At 50.0% G+C, this 14,475-nt stretch overlaps 1 long non-coding RNA gene across 1 annotated transcript; it reads right to left on the minus strand.

Annotated features, from left to right (window-relative positions):
• Positions 1 to 1,439: 1,439 nt before the first annotated feature.
• On the minus strand, positions 1,440 to 10,623 carry LOC138737698 (uncharacterized). Its single transcript, XR_011341159.1, has 2 exons — positions 10,522 to 10,623; positions 1,440 to 1,822 (listed from the first exon to the last, which is right to left on the minus strand). It is a non-coding gene; the product is annotated as an uncharacterized lncRNA (long non-coding RNA).
• Positions 10,624 to 14,475: the final 3,852 nt, after the last annotated feature.

Consider the following 14,475-nt stretch of genomic DNA (forward strand, 5'->3'; position numbering starts at 1 on the left):
TTCAACTCCTATACCATTGGAAATATCCTATTCATATATCATCACTTGGTTAACATCTCAGCAATCTCCATCTTAAGAAATAGCTGAACTACAAGTCCCACAGTGATGCAAACCAAGGCTTCACTGCCACTTTGCAATGGGGTTCCAAGGTTGGGTAATTAATGTTGGCCTTGATAATGACAGCTCCATTCCATGAATTAATAAATAAGATTATCTTTTAATGCCACATGCATAGTTGCCCTCTCTGTGCTTCTACCGCATGAAATGGACTCGTTGGAGCCTTTTGGATTTGCACAATTGCAGAAGCAAATTATTAAGGATATTACAAATTATTCTATTAATCACTAGAAAACGACAAAGGAATCTTTAAAACTATGAACTTTTGAGCTCTGTATTCCAAGAGCTGTAGACTTCCAGGGGAAAATTAGCAAGAAAGTATGTGCTGCTGTGGAATAACTACCAAAATTCTCTCCCTTTTCTCCTCCTTTCCTGAAGGCTGTGCACAGTTGATATTATCCATCTGATCCTAATTTTTTGTTGTGTGGGCCTGATGGGTTATTCCTGCCAAGAAGTTAAACAGAACAAGTTCACATATGTTGAGCTTGATTTTAGTTGTGCCACAGCAACTTGGACTGAGATCAGTTAGCACAACCTCAAAATACTTTTATCAGCAGTTAATGTACTTGTCCTTTGATGGTAAAATTGTACTGTTAGAATGGACATGCATCTGATTACCAATAAGAATTTGATGTCACCCTTGCCTTGTTGGGAGTAAATGTGAACTAATGCTCTCTTTTACCCTGAATGATTAGCAGAAAGAAGTCCAGCAAAACAATGACAGGAACCACCAGAGGTCATAACTGATCTTGTAATTGCAATTGTACATGTGCTTTCTGGTTTTTATTCTGCCTCCAAGTAATTATTTTGTTGCTTTAGAGATGTCATCCTTTCAACAATTTTCTGATCAACTACACTGTTTGTAGAAAGTTGCAAAGACAGTCAACAAAGTGTCCTTAAAAAAAAAACCCACTGCATATCCCTTTATTTGACCTCCTCTTACTTATTCCATGCCTATGGATGTTCTGTATTGGAGTTTATTAGAGGTGAGGAACTCCACTGAGCACACCTACTCTACACTCTGAAGATGACTAAAAACCACATTCATTGAAAGAAACAAAGTCATTGAAAATGTCAAGTGAATACACATGACTGGTTAAATTGATGTCAAGTGAATGCACATGACTGCATTGGTTGGGTAGTCGGAGAAGCTCATCATTAATCACAGCAAGCCTGGGGTGAACACAAGATAAAGAATGTTAGAAGTAAAGCAGGCTTGGCATATGCACTTCCACAGTGCTCAGGACAGAACAATCATGCTCTACTTTGTTAGGTCTGCATTGTTCATGAATGAGTGAGACAAACACCAGACTGAGTCGAAATCAGGGTTCTTTGTTCTTTATTACCGGATTGTAACACTTGCGACTAACAAAGTTAGTCGGAGAATGCATTCTGCCGTTATCAGCAAAATGGTGATTTTTTATACCCTTGGATACATGTTTAGAACATCATCATATCATTACTTGTCCAATGACTAAAACTGTTGCTATCCTTTCCCTGCTAGCTTCCTGCCTCTCAATCCATCAATGTCTCTCTTATCTTGTAAGTACAAGGATGCATTCTGTTACTCCTTAGTACTTGGTGACTCCTTCTCCGGTCCCATCTCATGATGTTTTACCTAACAGGAGTACAAGGACACCTCCCCTTCTTGTTACTGCCCTGTACAGGGTAACTCCCTACACATTCCCATCTCATGATGTTTTACCTTACAACTTGTACGGCTTACTAGGTAGTACTGCTGTCTCACAGATGAGGTGATCCAAGTTCAATCCTAATCTCTGAAGATGTCCTTGTGGAGTTTGCACATCTCCCCTATAACTGAATGTATACCCCTCCAGTGATCGAGTTTCCTCTCCACCACAAAGATGTTTTGCTTGGCTGATTACCTGCAGGTGTTGGTGGATGGGAGGAGGATCAGGGTTGAATTGACGGGCATGCAGAAAATAGGGTGCAAGGGAATGGGATGATAGGATTGTTCTGAGAGACTCAATATCCTTCAATGTGGAAAAAATGCAACAAAATGAAATAAATCTGAAATTTTAAAAAAACACGCATCAGAAGAGCCAGTACAGGAAGCCAATGGTTATCATTAAAAACAGACTGGGTCACTAATATCTCCTAGGGAAAGAAATTTACCATCTTTATTCAATTAGATCTGTGTGTGATTCCAAAACCACAACAATATGACCTGGGGATTTGGAATGAACAATGCATGTTTACATAGAGAAACAAAAAAAAATGCAGATGCTGAAATATTGAGGAAGCAATGAGCTGCTGGAAGAACTTAGCAGGTCAGACTGCATCCATGGGTAGAAATGATCAGTTGAAGTTGTGGGCAGAACCTTTATCGAGACTGTTTACAGGGGTAGCTTTCAAGAGCCATCTTGGATTCAATCCCAATTTTTATTTAATCCATATTCTGCATTGTTGATGATGGACTCTTCCATTTCTGGCAAGTCTACACATGCACCTGTCATTTCATTTTGCACCCAAACAGATTTTGACCACCATTCATCCCATCAGTTGTGCCAATGTCATGATGTTCAAATGGAGAAAGAATAAAGCAGCAAGGGACACTGCATATCCTTGAACCTGGAGCAAAAAGCTGGAGGAACTCGGCAGGTCGAGCGCCATCAGCAGGAGAAGAACGTGGTTGATATTTCAGTGTCCATGAAGGACTCTTGACTTGAAACATTAACCATTCTTTTTCTCTCACTGATGCTACTCATCCTGGCGAGTTCCTCCAGCACATAGGACAAAGAATAAAGTTGGACAAACTATCAAACATCAATCTAGACCACAAATTCAGACATTATAAAGTTACAACTAGATCAGCCAATCTTGCGAAGTACCCCTCACAGCACTTAGAAGCATCTGCCTACATCTGGAGAGCTGTCTGGAGCTCCCTATGAGTCATGCTCATAGAATCTACCTTGTAGATATATCAGGTTCCAGCATCACCATGCCTGCACGTCTTGACCCACCAGCACAGTTGCAAACTGGCAAGATAAATTTGTCCTGTGATTTTTCCACATTAACGCAAGACGCTACAAAACATTCTCTTGATTTCCATCTACAGTCCTCCCACAGCTGATGAAGCATTGTTCTTTAACTAAAAGCATCAAAAATAGAATGGGCACAGATTGGACTCAAGGCGGGAACTTCAGTGTCTCTCATCAAGGGAGCCTTGGCAGCCAAGTACCAGTTAGGGGAGTCTGGACCCTATTGGCAGAGCTTCCATTTTAGGTCAAAATTATGAGGGATAATCTACTTTATCCACACAAATCTGTGGCAGATGCACCTATACATGGTACCACTGGTAGAAATGACCACCACACAATCCTGATGAAAATGAAGTCCCATCTTTTCAAGGTGAAAATCCTTGGAGACGCAGCTCACCTTTGTTGGGAACTGGCTAATCTAAATTGCCTCGTACCTATCTCTATAAAGATATTGCCATCCTGTTGATTACTATTGTGGTTAGGGCTGACTACATATTGAATTAATTTAACTACGCAATCAGCATGAAGTTGGCAGGTTGCCTGCATTCCATTTAACTATTGTCAGTTAAACACACATCACCACGACTGTACATGTTTTTATGGGCTTTGAATTTATCCTCCACTCTGTCTATCCTTCAGTGCAGGGCAGAGTATGCATTGCTTTATCTTGTAGGTGTTGAAAGCAGTCCCCGCTGTCCTTGCCATTTGTCTTAAGCCTGCAGCAACAAATTGGTGCCCAAAAGGTTAATGTTAGCCTCTATGGTAAAGTTTTCAGTTCACAAATTAATGTTATTAGCCATCTGATTGCTCTAATATTAACATTATTGAACTAATGCACCATCTGAAATAAAAATAAAACTAATTACATGCTTTAAATATTGGCTTGCTGAGCATTTTGTCCTCCTTTCTATCTGGATTTATTTTCTAATTTTACTTTTGCAAGTTTCCCTATTTAACAAATGCCTTACTATATTATCGGACTCCAAGACTTTGATGAAAGTGATGGGTGTCGGTGTGCTTTTTACTTCTTTCTGTCTATTGCGTTGAATATGTTAAAATGCCCAGCTTTGCAATAGCTTAAAGCACCTTAGTGAAAGGCAACTTCAAATGGCTAAAATCTAAAGAGGACCAGTGCCCTGGGAAAATGGATGGCATTTGGCAATTGTCTTCTAGTAACTATTATTGTCAGATACTGCTTAGACTTCTACAACTTGTCAACAGTTTGGGAAAATCCTCTGCAAAATCAATCTCTCAAGGAACTTCTACCTTTACGCAACAAAGTCTGAGGCCTATTTTCATTACAAGTGATATTAATTTTTCTTATGCTGTTTTGTCTTCATGGAAGGAAAGGAGAAAACTATCAGAAATGGCCAGCAATTTAAGGGAAAGAAAATGTATGATTTGCAGTCCTGATATAGCTTCAAACAGATTCCAAAAGCAATTATTTAGTGACTAAATGTCTTTAATTTCATGGAGGGGCATTGCAGCTTGAAATTAAAGTAAAGTTGATGAAGAGATGGACGCTTCTCTTCTATTGCGTGGCAGGCAAAGAAACTAATTATATTGGATTAACTGGGACAAATTAAAGAAATCTAACCTATCATTTGGTTTTCTGCATTGATTTCCTGACTGTATTTTTGTACAAAGTTAAAATGAATATCTTGAAATAGAGCAACCAGTATGGGGGAAACAAAACATTTGACAGCGGTATGCCAGTTAATGAGGAGAGAATGAAAATGTGATAATGTCTTTAGGAGCAGATATTTTCCACTTTTTATTGTAATCTGCCTAATTGCCTTTCAGTCCAACCCCAAATATCTTCCATCAAGCAGTTAAGTACCCTGCTGAGGCCTGACACTCTCAAGAGGTTCCTATAGCTGCCCACGACATGGCACAGGAATTGTGGGAATGACAGTCAGCAGGAATCAACTACCAGAATGCAAGCCAAACCAAAGAGACAGAATTTCACCATTTCTCAGTGCCAATTTTCACACACTTTGTTGGCTGAATAACTCCTATTAATGCAAAAATGAGGCAATAGTCAAGCTGGTTTACTCACAATGAAAATCAAAACCAAACCCTGAGCTGACATCAGGTAGAGCAGCGATGTACAGTGCACCAAATGCCTGTGGAGCAATTCTGCTTCCACTTCAGTGAGGGGCAAGTCACCTATTGCACTCACTATATTAAAAAAAAATTCCATTTCCACCTTTCATTCACATATTCTGGTTAATTAATATTCAGAGCAGCACACAAAATGCTTAAGGAATTCAGTGAGTCAGGCAGATCTGTGGAAAGCAGTAGACACTCAGCGAATTGGGCCATAACCCTTCACCAGGAACCTGCTGGACACTGCCTGATCCATTGAGTTACTCCAGCATTTTGTGAGCTTCTCCAGTTTTCCAGCATCTGCTGTCTCTGTTAGTTTCTGGATGAGCCACCAGTTCATGAGTTGTCTGTCTGGTTCTTTGTTCCTGAGTACTTTGTGGAATAAGTTCCCAAACCCAGATGCTGACTGTACAGTGCATGTCGTTATTCTGTAAATTCCAAGGCAAGTGCCCAGAAATACTTGACAGCCATTTTTGCCAGGTCTCCAGATTCATTGGCTATTACAGGCCATACCAATCACAAATATTGAAAACCTTCAAATGCTATTAAGTTAATAATTGAATTTAAAAAGTGTCAATATTTAAGTTTAAATAGAATAAATAAATGAGCAAAAATATGCTAACAATTTAATACATTGCACCAAATGAAATAAGAGTGGCCCAGAGAGGCCAGTTAACATGGTGTATCTCCAAATAAAATTAAAGGGCAACAAGGCTAATGCTATTGCAGCACTAGCAAATTGGGTTCAAATTTGGTGCTGCCTGAAAAGACATTCTCCCCGTATCCACACGGGACTTCACTATATGCGGAAGTGACTTGGGTTGTCAAATTGGCTCTCATCACCCAAAAGCCATCCATTCCGGTGGTAGGTAAATAACAATTTGCAGTGAATTTCTCTTCCCTGAAATCTTTTCAGTTCCTTGTCTCCAAATTTGTCTGAAGCAGATTCATTGATAGAATTTTCAGACAAATGATCGTCAGTGGCTTCAGTGATCAACCTTGTTTGAAGACCAGCAGATACAGTTAAGAAATAAATGAAAAGCCTTCAAAAGAGCCTGGTGCTACTGATTCTAGAGATATCATACTACCTCTCTTGCAAAAGAGTTGAATTGCCACAAACATGCTTCAGTTTAGGCTGTTGAAATAGAGAGAAATTGTGCTTGCAATGTTTTTTTTTAAATTTTTTATTCTTAATAATGGCAGTTGTATTTAGTTTTTCACCATTTGATTAAACCTTGTCCTCTTGGTTCACGCAAAGGGTGGTTAGGATGTGGAATAAGCTTCTGGCAGAGATGGTTGAAGCAGGGACATTATTTACATTTAAGGAAAGACTGGATAATTACATGGCGGGGAGCGGATGGGCGGGGAGCGGATGGGCGGGGAGCGGATGGGCGGGGAGCGGATGGGCGGGGAGCGGAAGGGCGGGGAGCGGAAGGGCGGGGAGCGGATGGGCGGGGAGCGGATGGGCGGGGAGCGGATGGGCGGGGAGCGGATGGGCGGGGAGCGGATGGGCGGGGAGCGGATGGGCGGGGAGCGGATGGGCGGGGAGCGGATGGGCGGGGAGCGGATGGGCGGGGAGCGGATGGGCGGGGAGCGGATGGGCGGGGAGCGGATGGGCGGGGAGCGGATGGGCGGGGAGCGGATGGGCGGGGAGCGGATGGGCGGGGAGCGGATGGGCGGGGAGCGGATGGGCGGGGAGCGGATGGGCGGGGAGCGGATGGGCGGGGAGCGGATGGGCGGGGAGCGGATGGGCGGGGAGCGGATGGGCGGGGAGCGGATGGGCGGGGAGCGGATGGGCGGGGAGCGGATGGGCGGGGAGCGGATGGGCGGGGAGCGGATGGGCGGGGAGCGGATGGGCGGGGAGCGGATGGGCGGGGAGCGGATGGGCGGGGAGCGGATGGGCGGGGAGCGGATGGGCGGGGAGCGGATGGGCGGGGAGCGGATGGGCGGGGAGCGGATGGGCGGGGAGCGGATGGGCGGGGAGCGGATGGGCGGGGAGCGGATGGGCGGGGAGCGGATGGGCGGGGAGCGGATGGGCGGGGAGCGGATGGGCGGGGAGCGGATGGGCGGGGAGCGGATGGGCGGGGAGCGGATGGGCGGGGAGCGGATGGGCGGGGAGCGGATGGGCGGGGAGCGGATGGGCGGGGAGCGGATGGGCGGGGAGCGGATGGGCGGGGAGCGGATGGGCGGGGAGCGGATGGGCGGGGAGCGGATGGGCGGGGAGCGGATGGGCGGGGAGCGGATGGGCGGGGAGCGGATGGGCGGGGAGCGGATGGGCGGGGAGCGGATGGGCGGGGAGCGGATGGGCGGGGAGCGGATGGGCGGGGAGCGGATGGGCGGGGAGCGGATGGGCGGGGAGCGGATGGGCGGGGAGCGGATGGGCGGGGAGCGGATGGGCGGGGAGCGGATGGGCGGGGAGCGGATGGGCGGGGAGCGGATGGGCGGGGAGCGGATGGGCGGGGAGCGGATGGGCGGGGAGCGGATGGGCGGGGAGCGGATGGGCGGGGAGCGGATGGGCGGGGAGCGGATGGGCGGGGAGCGGATGGGCGGGGAGCGGATGGGCGGGGAGCGGATGGGCGGGGAGCGGATGGGCGGGGAGCGGATGGGCGGGGAGCGGATGGGCGGGGAGCGGATGGGCGGGGAGCGGATGGGCGGGGAGCGGATGGGCGGGGAGCGGATGGGCGGGGAGCGGATGGGCGGGGAGCGGATGGGCGGGGAGCGGATGGGCGGGGAGCGGATGGGCGGGGAGCGGATGGGCGGGGAGCGGATGGGCGGGGAGCGGATGGGCGGGGAGCGGATGGGCGGGGAGCGGATGGGCGGGGAGCGGATGGGCGGGGAGCGGATGGGCGGGGAGCGGATGGGCGGGGAGCGGATGGGCGGGGAGCGGATGGGCGGGGAGCGGATGGGCGGGGAGCGGATGGGCGGGGAGCGGATGGGCGGGGAGCGGATGGGCGGGGAGCGGATGGGCGGGGAGCGGATGGGCGGGGAGCGGATGGGCGGGGAGCGGATGGGCGGGGAGCGGATGGGCGGGGAGCGGATGGGCGGGGAGCGGATGGGCGGGGAGCGGATGGGCGGGGAGCGGATGGGCGGGGAGCGGATGGGCGGGGAGCGGATGGGCGGGGAGCGGATGGGCGGGGAGCGGATGGGCGGGGAGCGGATGGGCGGGGAGCGGATGGGCGGGGAGCGGATGGGCGGGGAGCGGATGGGCGGGGAGCGGATGGGCGGGGAGCGGATGGGCGGGGAGCGGATGGGCGGGGAGCGGATGGGCGGGGAGCGGATGGGCGGGGAGCGGATGGGCGGGGAGCGGATGGGCGGGGAGCGGATGGGCGGGGAGCGGATGGGCGGGGAGCGGATGGGCGGGGAGCGGATGGGCGGGGAGCGGATGGGCGGGGAGCGGATGGGCGGGGAGCGGATGGGCGGGGAGCGGATGGGCGGGGAGCGGATGGGCGGGGAGCGGATGGGCGGGGAGCGGATGGGCGGGGAGCGGATGGGCGGGGAGCGGATGGGCGGGGAGCGGATGGGCGGGGAGCGGATGGGCGGGGAGCGGATGGGCGGGGAGCGGATGGGCGGGGAGCGGATGGGCGGGGAGCGGATGGGCGGGGAGCGGATGGGCGGGGAGCGGATGGGCGGGGAGCGGATGGGCGGGGAGCGGATGGGCGGGGAGCGGATGGGCGGGGAGCGGATGGGCGGGGAGCGGATGGGCGGGGAGCGGATGGGCGGGGAGCGGATGGGCGGGGAGCGGATGGGCGGGGAGCGGATGGGCGGGGAGCGGATGGGCGGGGAGCGGATGGGCGGGGAGCGGATGGGCGGGGAGCGGATGGGCGGGGAGCGGATGGGCGGGGAGCGGATGGGCGGGGAGCGGATGGGCGGGGAGCGGATGGGCGGGGAGCGGATGGGCGGGGAGCGGATGGGCGGGGAGCGGATGGGCGGGGAGCGGATGGGCGGGGAGCGGATGGGCGGGGAGCGGATGGGCGGGGAGCGGATGGGCGGGGAGCGGATGGGCGGGGAGCGGATGGGCGGGGAGCGGATGGGCGGGGAGCGGATGGGCGGGGAGCGGATGGGCGGGGAGCGGATGGGCGGGGAGCGGATGGGCGGGGAGCGGATGGGCGGGGAGCGGATGGGCGGGGAGCGGATGGGCGGGGAGCGGATGGGCGGGGAGCGGATGGGCGGGGAGCGGATGGGCGGGGAGCGGATGGGCGGGGAGCGGATGGGCGGGGAGCGGATGGGCGGGGAGCGGATGGGCGGGGAGCGGATGGGCGGGGAGCGGATGGGCGGGGAGCGGATGGGCGGGGAGCGGATGGGCGGGGAGCGGATGGGCGGGGAGCGGATGGGCGGGGAGCGGATGGGCGGGGAGCGGATGGGCGGGGAGAGGATCAGGTGCTGGTCAGTGGGACTAGGAGGGTGGGGATTTGTTCCAGCATGGACTAGTAGGGCCAAACTGGCCTGTTCTATGCTGTATGGAGGATCATCGCCTTCCCAAGATCATGTTATATGGCGAGCTCTCCACTGGCCACCGTGACAGAGGTGCACGAAAGAAGAGGTACAAGGACTGCCTAAAGAAATCTCTTGGTGCCTGCCACATTGACCACCGCCAGTGGGCTGATATCGCCTCAAACCGTGCATCTTGGCGCCTCACAGTTCAGCGGGCAGCAACCTCCTTTGAAGAAGACCACTGACAAAAGACAAAGGAGGAAAAACCCAACACACAACCCCAACCAACCAATTTTCCCCTGCAACCGCGTCTGCCTGTGTCACATCGGACTTGTCAGCCACAAACGAGCCTGCAGCTGTTGTGGACATTTACCCCTCCATAAATCTTCGTCTGCGAAGCCAAGCCAAAGAGAGAAAGAGAGATTACAACAATTGTTTTCCAAATGGAAAGAGGTTCTGTACAAGACAGGCTGAATTTCCCCCAAGACAGCTGATTGGGCTATTGCCCTTTCTTTAGGTCTGCTTTGTTCGAGAATGAGTGAGTCAGATGCCAGACTGAGTCGAAATCAAGGTTCTTTATTACCGGATTGTAACACTTGCAACAAACAGTGTTAGTTGGAGAAGGCTCATTCTAACGATATCAGCAAGTGGTGTTTTTTTATACCTCAGGACACACACTTAGTAAATGATCATACCATTACACTGTCCAATGAATAAGCTGTTGCTACCCTTCTCTGTTAGTCTGCTGCTCATCAGCTTGTTAGTGCCAAACGTATCTTGAGCATGCAAGGTCACACCTGCATCCTGTTACTCCTTAGTACTGGGTGACTCCTTCTCCAGTCCCATCTCATGATGTTTTTACCTTACAATCCCTCCTTTGTCCTCTTTAGAGGACAATCTTGCCCTCACTATGCTACCACCGTGTTACATTAGTTCGCCTATTATTGCCAAGCTCTATACAGGTTCTGTTCACGGGGTTTTTCGGCTGGTGGGTGAGGGCTCCCCCCAACCCTCTTTAGCGTATACCCCCCATCCGTTTCCCCGATCCCATTGCCCGTTTACAAGTTTCCTCCCCGTTTGCCCCCAAGCAAATAACTGGCTATCCCTTCTAAGCATTTGTAATTAGTTAAGATAAAAGTTAACATTTGTGCTACAATCTATTTTATAATCCCTCCTCCCCGTCACATTCTCCATCAGACTCCGGATCGATCTCAGCATTTTTTGACGCCTCCTGTGACGTGAGATAGTCCCGCTCCGTAGCTTGTAGAGCTTGGTATTTTGGAGGCAGCTCATCGCGGTTGGCAAAGGCTTTCTCAATGGTCCTCGTGACCAGCGTTCGAATGCATGGAATACAACAACAGGCACAAGTGATAAAAATGGATACAGAAATGAACAATCCTAGGAAAAGTTGTCCCAACATTGTGCCCCATTTCCCAAACACTCCATGTAACCAGGACAAAACAGGGTTAGAGACTCCAGATTGGGCTTTTAATTCCTTCGCCAATGCCTTAAGTTTTGTCAGCCCCTTAGTGAGTGATCCATCTGGCCCTGCGTTATTAGAGATAGAAGTGCAGCATAGATCGAACTGGAAGGTGCTATCCTTGTCTTTATCTATCTTCAGAATAATTTTGGCCCCGTATGGATCGGAACTACTCTGTTGGCTTGTTTGGCAACCCATCAGCAGGAATGCCCATAGGGCCCTCGGCATTGTCCACATGAGTCTCATCATATTTTCCAATACTCGCTACTTGTTGTTTTGCCTTGGAGCAAAAGGCAAAATGATGCCAATTATTAACCCCTGGTTTGTCAATTCTTACCGACCTATCTGTCACGGCGGTAACAGTGTATGGTCCAGTCCATCTAATTTCAGTCCAATGTACCTTCCCTGGTTTACGGATATACACCAAGTCTCCCTCCTTCACTGGAACTCCTTTAGTGTCCGGGTTCTCCTTATTTGCATTCACCACCTGTTGTGAAACTAAAGCAACCATATTACCCAGCATCTGCATATAATGGTCCAGTTCCACTTCCCTTTCTTCCCAATTCTTTACCCAGGCTGGATCAGTCTTTGGACTGGGCATGGGTCAACCCGTTAGAATCTCGTGTGGTGACAGGAAAGTATCTTTGGCCTTCTCTTGTCGCATAGACATCAGTACTAATGGCAATGCCTCGACCCAATTCAACCTGGTCCCACCCAAAACCTTACCTAATTTGGATTTTATCGTCCTGTTTGCCCTTACTACTAGCCCCATGCTCTCAGGCCTATAGACACTACCGAAACGGTGTTTGATCTATAAGTATTCTTCAACCTGTCGGATCAGCTCATTCTTAAAGTGGGATCCATTATCAGAGCATATTCTGCTGGGGATCCCATAGCGGGGTATCAACTCTCACGCCAGCCAGCCTATTATACTATCCGCATCCTCCCTCTTCGTTGAGATAGCCTCCACCCACCGTGAGAACCTATCTACCGCCACTAAGAGATATTGGTATCCTTCCTTTGTCCTAAGGTCAGTACCCATATCTGTATAGTCAATATAGATCTCTTTCCATGGGGCTGTCGGTACTGGAAATCGTAAAAGCGGGTGGGGTAAGTGATCCTTTGGTTATGCCCATTGCAGATAGTACATTCAGCTCTAAAGTTGTCAATGTGCTCGCATAAGTGGGGATTCCACCAATGTTGTTTAAGCGTATTATAAGTTTTGGTGGCGCTAATGTGAGTCGGCCCATGTGCTTCTTCAAATAATAGCGGAAGTAATTGGCGGGGGGCAACTATCGTACCTATTGGGGAGCGCCAGACATGTACTGTCCGATTGTCATAGATGATCTCCTGTCATGTAGCACCTCGTTTCATCCATTCCTCTTTCTCACTTAGGCTAGCTTTTTCCTATATTTCTATCAGGTGTTCAATATTTGGTGGGGGTCCCTCTCCCTCCTTCTCCTTTTGGTCACTCAACTTACTACTATTTTCTCTTCTCTCTAATTCCTCTTTTTTTTGCCATGGGACCTCAGAATCATACCCTGTTTAGGTTCTTGATATCCAGTAACTTGTTTGGTTGCTCTGTCAGCCGCCGTGTTTCCTTTCCCTTCCTTTGTGTTTTGTAGGGAATGGCCTGCCACCTTAATTAGGCTTAGAGCCCGGGGAAGCATGACTGCCCTGACAAGTTTCCGTAAAACCAGATCATGTCCTGTGATCACTGGTCTGGATCAGATTGGGTCTCCCACCACTGGGAACCACCACTCCTTCCTTCCCTCCCACCTCGAGTGAGCTATATGTCAGCCCACAACGTCTGCCCTGATCCCACAATGGTGGGGGTGCGGGAAAGAGGGAGGGAGAGAGGATAAAACAGGATCCCATTTGATGCGGAGCTGGAAGTGTGGGAACAAAATTAAAACCAAATTGTATTTCTCTGCCCTGCCCCACCTGGGGATTTCAGGGCAGCACCGCCACAGATTGGGATTGGGAGGGGGAGTGGGTGAGAGATGAGGGGGGGGGGAGAAGAGAGAGAGGGGGAGAGAGGGGGGAGGGGGAAAGGAGGGAGGGAGAGAGCAAACCCGGACACTTCGTGGCTGGAAACCGGAAGCAGGCACTTTTCATTTCCCTTCTGTGTTTTGTTTCTTCCAGCTTATCTAAGACCCTACGCTTTAGAATTTTGTTTCCCTCACCTGTCAGGAACATCTCGGCACTCCCGGGTAACCACCCCATCTTCCTCCAGCGATCTACACATTTTCGGAGAATTCTTTGTTTCTCCAATGCCTCTTTACTGGTATTTTGCTTCTCTAATTCCTGATTAATTTCCCTAATAACTTGGTCAAAGGTCTTAGCAGGCAACTGTGCAGCCATTGCTGTGGGATCGCTTCCTAATGCCTCTCTTAATTTAGGTTCTTGTCCGTTTAGAGGATCTATGTTAACAAAAATCGCCTTTAAAAATGTCTCCTTGCAGGCCGGAAGACAAAAGTTTTTTAGTGAAACAGTCTCCAAGTCTGGTCCTCCGGTGGACCTCAGACTGTCCTGTATACTCTGATTGCTCATCTTCCACTCCCTGTTTTCCCAAAGAGGTCTGAAAGTTAGGTTACAACTAGGAAACCAAGTTTTTGGGCTATATTTTTGTCCAGTTTCCCTGTACCAATCTATAAATTTACGTAACTTTATCTCCTTGATGATGCTGGGAATACCTTCATTTAACTTGTCAAAAATATTTCGAATAAACCGTGTGTCTCTTAAGATTCTGTCAACTTTTTCATTGATATCTCCTACCTGATCTGGACACAGCTTTTGCAGTCTTTGGTCGTCGCCCTTGTTCACCAGGCAGGCATCTCTGAGTACTCTTTTTGTCGTCTCAAGGTCTCTAATGTCCGCTGTAGTATTCCACCACGGCGAATTTTGGAAATAAATTCTTAAGTTTTCAAGTGTACAGATATTATCATACCTACCGGACATTTATAAGCGAGTCTTATACAATTGAGACCAATAAGCCTGAACCTTCGTTTTCTTTCAAAACCCAACCTTCACGTGGGAGATTTCTCCTCTTAATAACCGGTTTAGGGCAGAAAACTCAGGTCCCCAATTGTTCTTAGACCACCTTCTCACTCTATTTGACTTTGCAACGTCACAATAAAGACTTTTTAAACTCTAGTAGTTTGTCGGCGAAGCACTTATCAAATGTCACTAAAATACCTTAAGGACTTTTATAGTTTTGTCTGTAAACACTTACGTGTTACAATTCTGGCAGGTGACGACCTTCAATTATAATCGTCTAATTTGTCCGATCTCCAGTTCTTACTGACAATCATAAAGATTTTAAGAGAGAGAATT

The sequence above is a fragment of the Narcine bancroftii genome, chromosome 6, assembly GCF_036971445.1.
Source record: "Narcine bancroftii isolate sNarBan1 chromosome 6, sNarBan1.hap1, whole genome shotgun sequence".
NCBI lineage: Eukaryota > Metazoa > Chordata > Chondrichthyes > Torpediniformes > Narcinidae > Narcine > Narcine bancroftii.